This window comes from Cricetulus griseus, assembly GCF_003668045.3.
Source record: "Cricetulus griseus strain 17A/GY chromosome 1 unlocalized genomic scaffold, alternate assembly CriGri-PICRH-1.0 chr1_1, whole genome shotgun sequence".
Taxonomy (NCBI): Eukaryota; Metazoa; Chordata; class Mammalia; order Rodentia; family Cricetidae; genus Cricetulus; species Cricetulus griseus.
In genome coordinates this window covers 270,030,873-270,044,445 of record NW_023276807.1, presented here as the reverse complement: position 1 = coordinate 270,044,445, position 13,573 = coordinate 270,030,873, and the positions used below count along the sequence as shown (strand labels likewise).

The following is a 13,573-nucleotide window of genomic DNA, read 5'->3' as shown; positions in this document are numbered from 1 at the left end:
GCAGAGAGAGGGAACCGGAAGGGGCCAGGCTATCAACTCGCAAAGCCCGCCTTCAATGAAGTACTTCCTTTAGTGAGGCGCTGGGTCTTAAAAGTTTCATAATCACAACCAACCGGAAACCAAACATCTAGTGCTTGAGTCAACATGGGACATTCTCATCCAAACTGCCACACATCCCTTAAATTCTTTTTTAAAGCTTAATTTTGACCAGTAGAGTTTTGGAGCATCTGAAACTTTCACTTTCTCAAAAGCCAACTCTCTGATAACACAGGAGATTTCTGTTTAGGAAGCATAGGTAATACTAAGTCAGATTTAAAAGTTCAACTCTACAAACATTTACCATCAGCGGTGTCCCACTCATCTCTCACGCATTCCAAGATGATGACAGAAGCAGCATGAGTAGCAGGAAGCACCAGGCAGACGGTGCCTGTCTCACTCAACGACCAGGATTTTAAATAAACATCTAAGAAGCTGTCCCTCTTAGAGAGGTCAGAGACGCAGAGGTGCAGATCAATCTTGATTCCTGAGGATGAATATGTATTTCATCTTTAATCCCCAATGATACCGTTTGAAGCCAACAAGAATGCAGCAGTCTTCACTAATGATCTAGAACTTTAAAGCCACCTTCACAGGGCTATGCATTGCTTTGGGTTGTGCTGGGAATCGAGTAGTCCAGGGGAGGGAAACCAATACTGAACACAATTCTCTTTGCAAGTGTTTGTGCCTGCGTGTTTGTGGGTATGTGTGCTGATGCTTGTGCTTGTGTTTCTGTGTGTGTTGTGTGTGAGGCCAGAAGTTGGCTCCTTGATCTCTGTCCACCATACGTACAGAGGCAGGGTCTCTCACTTGATCCAGAGCTGGCCTACTCAGCTAGTCTGGCTACCTGGCTTGCTCTGAGGATTTTCCCTTCTCACTCCCACCTCTCTCTATTTCTCTCTCTACCTCTGTTTCTCTCTCTCTTTTTCATTAGAAGACACCATCTTAAGCATGTGTCAGGGTCCTCTGGCTTGACAATCTCTCTGTTCCTTTTTTTACATTGTTCCCTGAGTCTTAAGTGTGAGGGTTATGTTACAGATTCACTAACTGGGGATAGCATCCATAATCAAATAACCTCTGTATTTTGACCAGTTGTGTTTCTCCCTTCAGTATGCCAAGTGACTCAGGAGGCTGCTTGCTTTTTGTGGGGCTTGGAACAGGAGATGGCTCTTCAATAGATCCCAGCTCCCGGTCAGGCTGCTCTACCACTTGGACCACACGATCCAACAGACCCTTTAGTACTTGTGGTGGCACTGGCAGACAGGGATGCTGTTTGGAGACTTTGGGAAGTCCTGATCGGTGAATTGCAGAAGAGACCTTTGGGATTTTGGAGCAAGGCTGAACCATCATCTGCAGACAATTATTCTCCCTTTGAGAGACAGTTCTTGGCCTGCTATTGGGCCTTAGTGGAAACTGAACCTTTAACAATGGGCCACCAAATTACCATGTGATCTGAGCTGCCCATCATGAGTTGGATGTTATCAGACTCACCAAATCATAAAGTAGGACATGCATAATGGCAATTTAGTGTCAAATGGAAGTGGTATATATGTGATTGGCCCAAAGACCCAATCAAGCTACATAAAGAAGTTGTGCCTATGGTTTCCATTCCTGTTATGAAGCTCTGCTGAATAGTTCTACATCAACCTGACACAAGCTAGAGTTATTTTAAAGGAAAGAGGGAACCTCAGTTGACAAAAAAATGCCTCCATAAGATCCAGCTGTAAGGCATTTTGTAGGGGAAGCTGTAGCCATGCCTACTTAGGGGCTGACTACAGGTGTGCCTGACCACGCTTGTGAGGGCGTGGTCAGAGTGATGTAGTGTGACTGCGTTTGCGCTTTCGGTTTCACTTTGCTGCTTGCTGGACAGACCACTACCACGCCGGCTGGCTAGGTCGCTCTGTAAGTAAGGCTTTTCCCTGTTAAATACCCTTATATTTCTACCTGACTCCGTATTGGTAATTTCCCACTTTACCTGGTGTCAGAAGTGGGATATTGGAAACCTACACCCCATTTGAGACAGGCTGTGGGTTCCATCGGGCCCTCGGCCTAGACCCAGAAAGCGCCCTCTCTCCACAGGTGCTCCCGGCTAGCAGCAGACCTGCTGCGGCTGAGCTGCTCAGAACCATCCACCCAGCTCAGAGACAGTTTCTAGCTGCCTAGAGTCGAGGTAGGCCTCGGCTTTCAGCAGAGGCTTCCCCTGGCTGCTGCTGCGGTAAAGCTGCATCTGTTTCAATGGTTGCGGCCGCAAGACCATATACTCTCTAAGATAAGCGCAGCCGCTTTTGTGACCTCTCTCCACCGCTGACCGACTGCTGCCAAACACCTTGGAATAACTGAACGCCTGTGCTACCTGCTGGTCAAATATATTTACTGCATCTGGAATAGAAATCAGGTAAAATTATGGCGGAATATTTATCATTTGCTAAAATTGGTAATACTTTTGCTTATTACGTAAATTCACTGTTTGAGGAGGATGCTAATGTTCCAATTACTGGCCTATATGCCATAATGGCAGTTAGCTTGCTGGTACAAATAGTATTACTAGCCAGAGGACTCAGGAATAGGGATAAGGATAATCTCACCACATATTTACAGGAAATAACAGCTTTACGCAGTGAGGTTTTGGAGAACAGATTAGGTCAGACCACAATTGTGCAGCAAGTGGAACAGAAATTGGATGATAAGCTTGGCTCTGTGTCCAATACACTAAAGACAGAGCTGTCTGATGAGATGCAGAGTATTTATGATAAGATAAACACAGAGAAATCCTCCATGTCTGAGGCCTTAGAGGCTAGGCTATCAGAAGACCATGACCAGCTAAAGAATATCTGTACCCAGCTAGAAACTCAGATAGGCAATGTTACTCACCAACTAGATGCAACGGTGCAAAATACCCAGCATAGGGTTGAAGAATTGGACAATGCCATTCAATCAGTTATTGAAGCATCCAAGGTAGCAGATCACAAATTTGAGTCTAGATTTGAATGTTTGGAAGATAATTTACAGTACAGGGCTGACAGATTACATAGGTCCATATGGTCGATTGCTGAGAACTCAAAATCAGCAAATCATGACCTGGAATCTAGACTCCAATACCTAGAAGTCAGTTTCCATGCCATCCAGATGCTGCCTAAGGATGATCGTATTAAAGACCTAGAAAAACATGTAGATGAGCAGTTAGAGCAATTTAGAGATTCACTAACGTGCTTGGAATCTTTTATGATTAAGGAGATTGAAATTTTTCATAAGGATATCATTGCTAGGCTTAAAGATCATTGGGATGCCTCAGAAGCAGAATCACTCCAATCCCAGGCACCTACTCCCCCTAGGTATCATGACTATTCTTCTAAGGTTGTTACTCGTACACCATTAGTGTACCCAGCTACCATGGTAGAAAAGCCAGCTTATAAGAAACACCCTCATGGACAGATGGCTTATGAATGGCAACCTATACAGCTGAAGGATCTTAAGAATATTAAAGAATCAGTTGTCTCACATGGTCTCCATAGCCCATACGTAAAACAGCTATTACATTCATGGGCAACCTTTAACAGGGTGACACCCACAGATTGGGAACGATTGGTAGCAGCTGTACTTGAAAATTCATGCCAAATCCAGTGGAAGGCATTAGTAAGGGAAGAGGCAAAGCTCCTTGAGCGTCAGGGCATAAAGGAAGGTTTTGAAGCCCCTCTGGATAAGCTTCTTGGTCAGGGTATTTATGCTGACCCACAGGTTCAGGCTGAATATGATGACGATATACTGTCTCTATGCAGGAAAGCAGCATTAAATGCCTGGGATAAGGTTCGTGAGCCAGGAGAACGCCTAGAAGCTTATACCAGAATAGAACAGGGACCTACAGAACAGTTCCAGGATTTCTTACAAAGGTTAACTAGGGCAGTAGAATTACAGGTAACAGATCCAGAAACAAGACAATCAATTATATATACAATAGCTTATGAAAATGCAAACCCTATATGCAAAAGAATACTTTTGCCTTTAAAGATCAGATCAGCTCCGCTAGAAGAATGGGTTTTGTATGCAGCCAACATTGACTATAATGTGCAAGATACTGGAGCTTGGGTAGGAGAAGCCATCTCCAAAGGTTTAAAACGGCAACAGGAAATTAAAAGGTCTAGAGGTGAGGATGTAAGGGCTTGGCAAGGAGAAGCACCTTACAGAGGTCAACATAGATACCAAGAGGCTAGAGGTTACTACTACTATGAACCAGAACCTTGGGTAGGAAGAGCCTTCCCCTGGAGACCATGAAGGCTCCAGGAACCTAGATGTTTCAACTGTGGTAAAATGGGACATACTAAGAGAAATTGTAGACAAATGAATTCTAACAATGCCTCATACGGAAGGCCACTGCCTTCTGGATTGTGTAGAAGATGTGGTAAGGGCAGACACTGGACCAATGAATGTAGATCTACCAGGGACATACAAGGAAACCCCTTAAGGTCGGGAAACCCCGAGGGGGAACTCAAGAAGGCCCCCACATCGAGAAAGGTCAGGTCATTCCCAATAACAATGGAAGACAGTCTCTCACAGGAACAATAGATATTTCTTTGTCTATTGTAAAAAAATGATACTGCTCTAGATGGTAGTTTGAATAGTGATAAAGAATCAAATGTAAATGGACAAAATGAGAAACACATATTTTGGCAAGCTTCTATTAATGATAAAAGGCCTCAGTTGAAAGTGAAAATTAATAATAAAGTTATTTCTGGCTTAGTGGACACTGGGGCGGATGTAACTATTATTACTCAAAAGTCTTGGCCTCAAAAATGGCCTCTTAAGAGAGGCAAATGTACAATTTTTAGGAATTGGAACTCTATCTAGAGTTCGACAGAATGTTAACTCAATGGTCTGCAGTGGACCGGAAGGACAGAAAGGGATACTAAAACCATACGTGACAGATATAGCTATAAATCTCTGGGGTCGTGATCTCTTACAGCAATGGAATACTCAGATTAATATTCCTCCATTGTCAGATACAAATTATGTACAATCTTTAGATAGTAGAAAAGATCTGGTAAGACGCTATGGAAAATGGTTACCAACCATCCATGCTGTACAGAAACTAGGTACAAATGATGGACCTTCAGAGGAGCCAAAGGCCCTGCCATTGAATGGCTTACAGATAAACCAGTTTGGGTAGGACAATGGCCTATGACCTCTGAGAAGCTAGAGGCTTTAGAAAAGTTAGTACAGGAACAGCTAGACTCTGGACATATAGAGGAATCTACCAGTCCTTGGAATTCTCCTGTATTTGTCATCAAAAAGAAGTCAGGTAAGTAGAGAATACTAACATACCTGAGAGCTATAAATAAGGTAATTCAACCAATGGGCTCTCTACAACCTGGAATGCCATTACCTTCCTTAATACCTAAAGGATGGCCTATCATAGTCATTGATCTAAAAGACTGTTTCTTCACAATACCGTTACAGGAAAATGATAGAGAAAAATTTACATTTACTGTACCAACTCTTAATAATTCAAGCCAGTTAGGAGATATCAGTGGAGGGTTTTGCCACAAGGAATGCTAAATAGCCCTACTTTGTGTCAACACTTTGTACAACAACCTTTGGAAATAATTCGTAAGAAATTTTCACAATCTCTTGTTTATCATTACATGGATGATATTCTTTTATCAGATTCTAATAAGGAAACTTTGGAACGTATGTTTAAAATGATGAAGGAAGTTCTGCCTCGTTGGGGGTTACAGGTTGCCCCAGAAAAGATACAAAGAGGAGATTCTATTAACTATTTAGGTTACAAGATAGACTTACAAAGAATCAGACCTCAAAAGGTACAAATTAGGAGAGATCGTTATCAAACTCTTAATTCTCTTCAGAAATTATTAGGGGAAATTTCTCAATTACAGACGATTATTGGTGTAGAAGGACATGACTTAAAGCATTTAAAAATGGCCCTTAAAGGTGATAAGGACCTAAACAGTCCTAGAATATTATCTGCTGAGGCAGAAAAAGAGTTACAATGGGTAGAAAACAGAATATTGGATGCACATGTAGATCGGATAAACCTTGATTTAGACTGTATTCTGGTTATCTTGCCATCCAGAGAATACCCTTCTGCAATTCTGATGCAAAGGGAAGACACTATATTGGAATGGATATTTCTGCCATATAAACAGAATAAAAAGTTAAAGACATATAGAAAACATTTCTGATTTGATTTTATAGGGTAAATTAAGACTTCGTCAGCTGACTGGAAAAGATCCAGCAGAAATTATAGTACCTTTAACTAATAAAGAAATTTCCTCCTCATGGAAGGATAATGAATATTGACAAATAGCTCTTACTGACTTTTTGGGAACAAAGCAACAATTATCCCAAAACTGGCAGAATTAAATTCATAAAAAAGACAGTCTGGATTCTTCCACGTATTGTAAGACAAACTCCTATTTCTGGAGTTCTTACCTTCTACACTGATGCCAACACATCAGGTAAGGCAGGTTATAAAGCAGGTGAGGTAAATAAAGTAGTTCAAAGTCCATATACATCTGTACAGAAGGCAGAATTATATGCAATTCTCATGGTACTCATGGATTTTATGGAACCTCTTAATATAGTTCCTGATTCCCAATATACAGAGAGAGTCGTGTTACACATTGAGACTGCAGAATTTGTTCCTGATAATACAGAGTTAACTTCTCTGTTTTTACAATTACAGGAAACTATCAGAAACAGTAGTAATCCTATGTATATTACACATATCAGATCCCATACGGGTCTGCCTGGCCCACTAGCACAAGGCAATGATGAGATTGATCGTTTATTAATTGGAAGTGTGCTAGAAGCCTCAGAATTTCATAAGAAACATCATGTAAATAGCAAAGGTTTGAAAAGGACTTCTCTATCACTTGGCAACAAGCCAAGGAGATACTGAAATACTGAAAAAGTGTCCTACTTGTTCCTTTTATAATCAAACTCCATTGCCAGCAGGTTGTAATCCTAAGGGCAGATGGATGTCTTTCACTTTGCAGAGTTTGGAAATTTGAAATATTTGCACCATACTATAGACACATTCTCAGGGTTCCAATGGGCTACTGCTATTAACTCTGAAAAAACTGATTCTGTTATTATACACCTGCTAGAGGTGATGGCAGTTATGGGTATACCTGCACAAATAAAAACTGACAATGCTCCAGCATATGTCTCTACAAAATTGGAACAATTTTTCAAATATTATAACATAAAGCATGTTACTGGTATACCACACAATCCTACAGGACAAGCAGTGGTTGAGAGATCTAATAGGACACTAAAGGAGATGCTCAACAAACAAGCTTGGAAGACTAAACCCCCCAAACATAGGTTGCATAATGCTTTATTAACACTAAACTTTCTTAATGCCAATGAGAAAGGACAAACAGCTGCAGAAAGACACTGGACTACGGAAAAAAATGCTGAACTCAATCAGCCGGTATACTTCAAAGATGTACTAACCTCTGTATGGAAACCAGGACATGTGTTACGTTGGGGTAGGGGTTTTGCGTTGGTTTCCACAGGAGAAGAAAAACTTTGGATACCATCAAAGTTGATCAAGATTCTTGTGAAAAAGGAAAAACCTCTCGACGAGGACAAATGACAGGTATTCTACTAAGGTATATCTCATAAACTAAATAGAAACCTCCCAAAGGAAAGGGAAATGTTTTGCTTTTATCTTCACAGGAAAACTCATCTTCAGAAGGCAAAGGACACTGCATGGGTAGATACTTAAGAAGAGAAGGTAGCTATAACATCAAACAAAAGGAATGTGCCATATGGTAAACTTTACATCTGTCTCTCAGAGAACTCTTATTTCTCTTTCCTAGTCCCTATTCAATTAAACCAATGCTGGATTTAGAGGTGGATTTGGCTTTCCTCCTCTAAAATCCAAGCACATTGTTTAACTAAACTTTAGAGTTTCTGTATTATATCAAGAAGCCAATTGATGTAATACAGAATAAAAGAAGAATTTGGGGACTGTCTTTGTCTTTTCTTGGATCTTTCTCTCAAGGTGTACACCCTCTCATAATTGTTATGCTCTCATGGTTGCATTCCCCAGCATGTGTACATCACAAGCAAACATTTCTCTGCTGTTTATGTTTGAGTCCCACACAGCCAATGAAGACCTGCCTGACAGCAATACCTGGACACCCTGGAAAGAAAATGGGCCACACCTCCTCGACTGCCCTGGATCCAACTTGCTCCATTTCAACTGACACTCTGGCCAAACCTTTGGATACTGACTCCAATCAAGTTGAGGATTTCAAGCGAGATCTTCAATCAAGTGAATCCCATCTAACATGGACTGGATAAAATTCATTCAAGACTTTCACTATACTAACATTTTCTTCCTACAGGACCCCAACATGACTATCATCCCATTTCAGCAGGAAGTAACTCGGAGGATGCTACACCCCCTTTCCCCATTGTTGTCACTTAGGATAGTGTATATACCTAGTTAGGGATAGCTTCCTATTGTTTATGGTTGGGATTGGAAGGAGGTGTTCAGGCTTGGATACCTCTGTCAGATGACTTTAGGGTTTAGTTAAAATAGATAGTTAGGATGTGACATAAGCAGATTGTTGTATCTTCTTATATTTTACCTTTATGATTGTTAATTTTGGATACTTTAAACTGTTAAGTTTTAATCCTCTTTTAGACTAAAAGGGGAATTGTAGGGGAAGCTGTAGCCACGCCTTCTTAGGGGCTGGCTACAGGTGTGCCTAACCAGGCTTGTGAGGGCGTGGTCAGAGTGACATAGTGTGACTGCGTTTGCGCTTTCGGTTTCACTTTGCTGCTTGCTGGACAGACCGCTACCACGCCGGCTGGCTAGGTCGCTCTGTAAGTAAGGCTTTTCCCTATTAAATACCCTTATATTTCTACCTGACTCCGTATTGGTAATTTCCCACTATAGCATTTTCTTAATTGGTGATTCTTGGGGGAGGTCTCAGCACATTGTGGGTGGTACCATCCCTGGGGTGGTGGTCCTGGTTCTATAACAAAGCAGGTTGTGCAAGCCTCGAGGAACAAGCCAATAAGTAGCACTCCTCCATGGCCTCTGCATCAGTTCCTGACTCCAGGTTCCTCCCCTGTCTGAGTTCCTGTCCTGACTTCCTTCAATATTGGACAGTGCTGTGGAAGTGTAAGCCAAATAAACCCTTTCCTTTCCACTTGCCTTTTGGTCATGGTGTTTTGTTCCAACAATAGAAACCCTGCAAACTCCATATGGAGGTTCTTGGATGCTATCAACTTCTTTGAAATAGATTGGTGCTGCCAGGAGCAGACACATCTCACTGTCATAATAAGCCTTCTGCTGCTAAAACATCTTAAATGCCATATTCTGTAGATCTCTGAAGTGTTTGAAGACCCATCTATCTAAAATATGAGGTTAAATAGAGCTAATTTCTGTCTACATCTAAACCCTTACTACAAGTTTGATTGTTATCTTAATTATCCTAAACAGTTTGTTATAGTAGCTTTCAAGGACTAGAACTTTACATTACAATTTTAAATGAGTTGCATAGGTGCAATACCTTACAGTATGATGTTGTAACAAAAATGACATTGAATTTGTATCAATATACAAAAATCCATACCGATGTAAAATTGTTGAGACTAGTAGTTGCTTTTTAGTCTAAAAGTAGATTCAATAATCTACCCTTTTATCCATCATTCCTTTATCCTCCCTCCCCGTTTTTAGATAAAAGTGAAAGAAGGATTGAGCAAAGGAAAAGAAATAAATCCCTTAATCTAACTTCGTTAGTTTCCTCCCTGACCATGACCAAAGTAACTTGCAACCAACCCCCTGGTGATGGGAGATGCTATTCTGTTTAAGTTTCTCTTATCGGTTGATGAATAAAACACTATTTGGCCTATTGGAAGATAGGTAGGGCTAGGAGAGGAGAAGGATTCCGGGAAAGGTGGGCAGAAAAAGCTCTCGTGAGTGCTGTAGGCAGGGAGGGGCAAGGGGGAATCTCTCCCCTGGCCATGCTCCACCACAGATGAGGAGGGGATAGCTCTCCCACACTTATGCCCTAGGGGTTGGCTCACCTGCACCATCACAAGCAGGGTCAGCTCTGAGTTGCCCAGGTGAGGAGCAGGGCCTGCTAACCCTAGTAACGCAGTTGGTGAGGGGCTAGGTCAGCTCTCCCACCTGCCAAGTGTGTGGGGAGCGTCTTTCCCTTGATCTCACCACAACATAGCAGACACCGGGGAGCAAGACCAGCCTCCCCACTCTGGTGCCCTTAGGGCCAGCCTGCGCACTCCCCTGCCAATGGGGTCAGCTGTGTCATGCTGCCCAGGTGAGGTGCAGTACCTGCCAGCTAGCATTCTTAGTGCTGCAGCCAGTGATGGTTAGGCCCAGCTCTCCCTAGTGCTGCAGCCAGTGAGGGCTGGAGCCCACTCTGCGCAGCCCTGTCCTCACTGCGTCCAGTGGTAATGGGAACCAAGGACATCAACACAGACCACAGTTTCAACAGGGCCGCAGGTGCAGACATGCCCCCTGGCATCAGCTCAGACCCGAGCAGCACCTGGCTCCAGGTGGCAAGAAGGCCTCCCACCTCAGCCTGCTCCTCACTGCCTTCACCTGTTTGGATTTGCCTCTCCACAGGACGTGAGCCCCGTCCCCTCTCTTTCTCTCTCAGACCGCACTATATATGTGCCCACCGTAATAGAGCGGGTCAGGCACTGGGTGGGTCTGTGCTTTCTCTTCCAGGCCCAGGGCAGACAGCTCAGGACTGCCATGTGGATCTTTGTCTCCTGCTCAGTCTTCCTGGGGCTGTGAAGGCTCCTGTCTTCTCTTCTGGGCCACAGTGTGGAGCTTCCAACAAAAGTCTTTTATCTGGAAATCTGGGCTGGTGAGATGATTCTGATGAGATCATAAGGGTGCCAGACAGCCTGGTGCCAGAGGTGCCAGGCAGGCTCATGGGTGAATTCTTCTCACCCCAAGTCTAAGGACCTAGGGTAGAGCTGTGCTAGACCCGCAGAGCCTGCAATGCCCTGGTTATTGTTTTCACTGGGAAGTTAAACATTATATAAGGAGTTCTGATTGTGTGTCAAGTTAACAGGGGTGGACTTGTGATGGTTATTCTTGGTTGTCAACTTGAGCGCATCTGGAATTAACTAAAACCCAAGCTGGGCACATCTGTGAGGATTTTTTTCTTCATTAAATCACTTGAAGACTCACTTTTAGTCCTGATCTTTTAAGGTTGGAAGACCCACCTTTAATCTGGGCCACACCTTCTGGTGGCGGCCATATAAAGGACATAGAAGGAGGAAGCTCTCTCTCCCTTTGCCTGCTTGCCCTCACTCTAGCTGGTGACTCTCTATTTCTTCACTGCCATTAGAACCTACTTCTTTGGGATTATGGTATATACTGAAGACCAGCCAAGACAGCCAGCCTCATGGACTGAAGACTTCTGAATTCTTAGATGTTCTGTTTCTATTGTTAGATAGCCATTGTTGGACTTGCTGGACCACAGTCTTTCTAATAATTAAATCACACACACACACACACACACACACACACACACACACACACACACACACACACTCAGTTCTGTTCCTCTAGAGCATTGATATGAGGGGTGAGAGCTACACTTTCCTACAGATAGAAGGATAAATATAAACTTGTTTGCATCCTTACCTGGCAGGGGAAACACCATGATCATGTTTTCTCAGGATGAGGCTAACCCATTGCACTTGGGGTGCACTGGTCCTTGCAATTTTACTCCACTACATAATTTGTGGTGGTGGAGTTTGCACTCTCCCCATTAAATACAAAGGATTATACTGGTTTAGGAAAATGTCAGTAGTAGGTTCTCTCTAGGTTGCATGAGCTCACTCGCCATGGGTAGTTTGCTGAGTTTACAATGTCAGGTATGAATTCCCTCCTACTGAACAAACCTTACTTGCAATTAGGTGGGTGTTCGTTTCCCCCAGTATGTAAGCGCGACTATTATACCTTTCAGAATATCTTACTGTTCTTTTCATTGTTGTTGCTCATAGGTATTGATTATATCTACATAGCTCCATGGCAGCTTACATGTCTCCTTCAGGTACTACAGCTAGGTGTCAGGTGTACTTGGGGTTTCTTTTCCACCTGGTCCCACAACCCTTGAGCCCCAAGTAAATATCCAGAGGCTAATATTAATTAGAAACTATTTGATCAATAGCTCAGGCTTCTTACTGACTAGCTCCCTCTTAATCATTAACCCATTTCTATTAATTTAAGTATTTCCACGTGATCTTATCTTGCTGGAGGTTCCAACATGTTACTCCTTCAGCAACTACATGGTGTCTCTCTGGTGGCTTCTTTCTGCCTTCCTCTCCCCTGAATTCTCCTGGTCTGGTAGCCCCGCCTATACTTCCTGCCTGGCTACTAGCCAATCAGTGTTTTATTCACCAACCAATAAGAAAAACATATACAGGAGAACATTCCTCCATCAGTCAGGGAGGGTGCTTCTAATTCAGATGCAGATTGATTCTCCCAAGTATTGTTTCCAAAATATGCCATATCTTTAGCAATGGGGTCTTACCTTCTTTTACTGGAAGGCATCAAGGGTGACGTCAATAGTTTATGTTGTTTTGAGGGGTCTCTTGGACTCCTCTGACCAACAACTCATAAAGCAGGTCTTCCATGCTTGATCTGGGGGGTTTTGTTAGATAGTCTATGGTTTGTGGGAGCATTGGCTCCTCAAGTGGTGTAATTTATATTAAATATGTTATATGTTTATATTATATATTCATGTAATACTCATATTACATAAGAATTTATAATATCTATCAATTAATATATTGATAATACATAATACATTAGATGTAATAATTAAATTATATAATAAATATATAGTATATTTACATTATATATACAATATACATACTCATAGACATAGATCTAATTTTAAGTGAACAAAATATAATTCCCAAAGGCTTTTTCAAGTATTCTTAGTAATATTCATCCTGTATCCCTACCTTTCCCTCTGTGTTTCCTTTCATTTCCATAAGAGGAAAATGATTCCTTGTCATGTATAACATAAAAAAGAAAAATTCTCAGGAAAACCTTTGTGGCTATTGGCTTAGAGTCTCTACAGAGGGGAGAGCATCCTTGGATTTTTATTTTACCAAAAGAAGATCAGGGTGAAACTATTGAGAGTCCTTTTAAATGGGATGTCTTATGCTTCTTTTATATTACATGATTTAAAATTTTCATCTGGTTTACGTGTCAGAAAGTAGGTGGGTGACAGTTTTAGAGAGAATTATCTCATATCCAAATTTCTATACTATACAGAAGTTATTTAAACTGCTACATTGTTTCTTCTGTGTTATGCCCTGTTATTACCTTCTGTCTTAGAACTTGTTGTAATGCTCATTTTATAGGACATTCTAAAGGTCATTGTTAAAAGAGTCTTTTGAGCTACCTCAACCACAAAGTTTTTGGATCAAGCCCAGGGCTTGGACGAAACTTGGGAATGAATGACTCCACCTATCCTACTATGATGTTTCTCACCCTTTGATTTAATTT

General features: G+C 42.0%; 1 pseudogene; it reads left to right on the top strand.

Moving 5' to 3' along the window:
* The first annotated feature begins 11,687 nt into the window (after positions 1-11,687).
* On the top strand, positions 11,688-11,818 carry LOC113833279 (annotated as a pseudogene).
* Positions 11,819-13,573: the final 1,755 nt, after the last annotated feature.